Source organism: Octodon degus, unplaced genomic scaffold, assembly GCF_000260255.1.
Source record: "Octodon degus isolate 3935 unplaced genomic scaffold, OctDeg1.0 scaffold00016, whole genome shotgun sequence".
Classification (NCBI taxonomy): domain Eukaryota; kingdom Metazoa; phylum Chordata; class Mammalia; order Rodentia; family Octodontidae; genus Octodon; species Octodon degus.
This window is the reverse complement of record NW_004524592.1, coordinates 6,867,620-6,871,306: the sequence shown is the minus strand read 5'-3', so window position 1 is coordinate 6,871,306 and position 3,687 is coordinate 6,867,620. Positions and strand designations below refer to the sequence as shown.

At 44.0% G+C, this 3,687-nt stretch overlaps 1 protein-coding gene across 1 annotated transcript in view; it reads left to right on the top strand.

The window, feature by feature from the left end:
* The window catches only part of Unc80 (unc-80 homolog, NALCN channel complex subunit), a 270,597-nt gene that overhangs the window by 197,448 nt on the left and 69,462 nt on the right, over positions 1-3,687 (top strand). The window lies entirely within an intron of this gene.

Genomic DNA, 3,687 nt, shown 5'->3' with positions numbered 1-3,687 from the left:
CCAGTCTACATTCCCACCAGCAGTGGAGAAGGGTTCCTTTTTCCCCACAGCCTCTCCAACATTTGTTGTTGGGTGATTTTTTTATGATAGCCATTCTTTCTGGGGTTGAAAAATGTTTAATATACACAATTTTGCAAACAGTTTCACCAAAATTATCCATCTCTAACTTTGACAGCAAGATAATTAGGAGCATAATTAATAACGGCACTTCTCCTAAGTGTGGATATTGGCCATGTGTAAGAAAGTATTCCAAGGGCTGGGGAGATAGCTCAGGAGAATAGGCACCTACCTGGCAACTGCAGGGTCGAATGTATTCCAAGCGTGCCTTCAAATGAAATTCTTGCTGCCTGTAAGCTGCAAACCAGAATGCCAGTCCTTTTAAGTTCCCCAAGGAGATGATAACATGGCTTAGAATTCTCATCTCCAGTTGCTCATTTCTTCTGAATTTCCTAATGCCATCCCCTGCTCCTAGTCATTCAGAGAAAGAAAACTGAGAGTAGGGCCAAGAGCCCTATGCAAGTAAACCACCTCAGGGCCAAAGAGGCACCAATGAAGGGCTCATCTGCCTTTGTCTCAGGATAACCCTTCTTCTGGACTCCATTTCAGTTTTTCAAGAGATAAACCCAGATTCAACAGGAAAGAGTTCAAGGCACCTATGGGAATGGTACAAGCAATTAGAAGCAACTTGTTGGCTCCCTGTTAGCAAAGTCTCCCATAGTGTAACATCCAAACAAATTACGTCTATTTTAATCCTGACCTACCTTGACAGTACCTGCCTTGTCTTCCTCCTGCCTACAGATTCCATAAGAAATTTTTCCTTCTATAGAGTAAACAGAAGCAGTAAAAGTGTCAATAAATATTGTTTTACTCTGTCAATGTAGTAAAGAAAACACCTCTTTCTCGTTTCACTTTTCTCTCTTTCTGCATTGTCACTGAAGATTTCACTTTACTTTCTTCATGCTAACTTTGAAATTCCTGTTCCTGCTCTTGTTTTTCAATAGGTGTTCACTCGGAAGCTAGAGGAGGTGGGCCGGGTGCTATTCCTCATCTCCCTAACGCAGAAGATCCCCACAGCGCACAAGCAGTCCCACGTCTCCATGCTCCAGGAAGACCTTCTCCGGCTGCCCTCTTTTCCTCGCAGTGCTATAGACGCAGAGTTTTCACTTTTCAGTGATCCTCAAGGTACGAAGCAAGCAAAACAGAAGACCCTTCCTCGCACCCTTTGTTGGTTCTTGTCTGGAGAACAGTCTTACAGACAGAGAGTTCTGGAAGCCAGGGATCCTCCAACCTGTGTGCTAGAATCCCCTGGAGAACTCATTATAACCCAGATGGCTGAGTCTGGCCTCCACATCAGAGTTCCAGGATGTGGCCCAGTTTTGCCTTTCTAACAAGTTCCCAGGTGATGTTCACGTTGCCGTCGTACACACAGAACTCGGAGGCAAGGCTCAAAGCTAAAAACCAGCTGAGTCAAAGTATGCAGGGTGTAGGGAGAGGAATGGCTGACTCAGTGAAAGAATAAGAGTTTAAAGGAGGGCAAAACTAATCTGATTGCAGAAATAAGAATAACAGTCACATTTGGATTGAAAGAAATGAACTTCCTGCAAAAGGCACAAGGGACATTTTGAAGTTGATACAAATTATCAACTGTATTGATCAGTTGTTGGTTACATGGCTGTATATCTTGCCACTCACTGAACTCTACATTTAAAATCTATATATGTTATTCTAAATTGAGAATATATATTCTAAATCTACATATGTTGTACTGAATTGAAAGACAGAGATGGGAACAGAAAGAGACCCACTTTGGAATCCCACGCCAGGGATATTATTAATTTGGTTCAGTTAGTATCGCTGTGCCTCAGTTTCCTCATGCAGAAGGCACAGAGTAATAGCAAAAAAAGAGCTTTAAGGACCAGCCAGATAGCTCAGCAGACTAACATGCACAGGGACCGGAGTTCGATCAAGCCATGCCGGCCCCACCCAGGGTGCTCTGAGATGGTGACTGAGACTGAGTGTGGTGGCACACACCTGTAATCCCAGCACTTGGGAGTCTGAAAACAGGAGGATCACTATGAGTCCAATCTACATAGTGAGTCCCTGGAGACAATGTACTAAATTAAAAAAAAAAAAAGCTTTAATGCAAGCAGTGATTAGAAGCACAAGCGCTAGTCCTAGCCTTGCCATTTTCTAGCAGGAGCAGCTTATGTTCCCAAAGCTACAGCTTATGGAGCAGTGAAGTGCTGCAAACACTGGCCCTGCCTTCCCACAGAAAGAACTCAAAAAGCTGTTGATGAAGGTCAGTTGAGAACCAGGAAGTGCTATTCTAATGCCAAGACACCGGGCAAGAAAGGCTTTCAGCAACAGATCTCCTCCCAGAGCCGGCACAGACGGACAGCAGCAGTGGCCTCAGTTCTGGCTGTGTGCTCAGACCGACAGCATTGGCATGGGGGCTAATTTTGTCTGTGCTGTTTCCTCTTCTCGCAGCTGGGAAGGAACTGTTTGGCCTGGACACTCTTCAGAAAAGCCTGTGGATCCAGCTCCTGGAGGAGATGTTCTTAGGCATGCCGAGCGAGTTTCCCTGGGGAGATGAAATCATGCTTTTCCTCAATGTGTTTAACGGGGCTCTGATCCTGCACCCGGAGGACAGCGCCCTGCTCAGGCAGTACGCAGCCACCGTCATCAACACGGCCGTGCACTTCAATCACCTCTTCTCTCTCAGCGGCTACCAGTGGATTCTCCCCACCATGCTGCAGGTGCCTGGGATCTCCTTTGCCAATCAGAAAAGGAGCATGCGTGCTGGCTTGTCCCCTCCTGTCCTGTGCTCCTCAGTTGTGATGTGCTTCCCTGTTCTTCTAGGCCAGTGATTGTCCGTGTGGTCTCTAAACTGGAGCAGCACCCAGACACATGTTTAGAAATGCACGTGATGAGTGCCTCTGAGGGACACTGAATCAGAAACTCTGGGGACAGGGCCCAGTATTATGAGTTTATAGCAAGACCTCCGAGATGGTTCTGTTGCTCTAGGATGTTAGAGCACCACTATGTTCAGTCAAACCAATCACGCGTGACCTCATGCGTGATTGGCTTAAGTTAGGGTGATGTTTCTCCTGAAAGGCTCTTTGACCTCCATTTGAAGTTTGATTTGATTAAATTGGAGGAAGTGGATTTAGCAGAAAGAATTTGTATTTACTCATGCCTGTTGTATATCTGGCTGCATTTAGGAATGCTGAATAAAATTGAGGCAGGTCCATGGGCTGATCCTAGTTCTCTATTTTTGGATAAGTTTCAGTAAAAGTTATAAAAGTAACGTGTTTATACAAAGTTGAGTTTGTTCAACCCACAGGGGCAAGAAATTTACCATGACAAGACTTCCTTAGTTTTAAATATTGGCAGTTTTCTCTATTTTATAACTAATTTACTGATCACCAAGAGCAATTATGCTTATTACAAAAATTAGAAGATAACGTTTAAACAGAAAATACAGATTTCCTAAGTCCTCCTTCCCAGAAAACCATTGCTTATGCTTACACTTCTTAAAAATCCTGGCACTCCATCCAACATGCACTTACTTATACATACACATACATGCACACACTTTTTTTTTCAAAGTTTTATTGATAAACAGATAGCAATGAGACAGTTTCAAATCAAATCAGAAGTACAGTTTCAACAAATAATACACTGCAT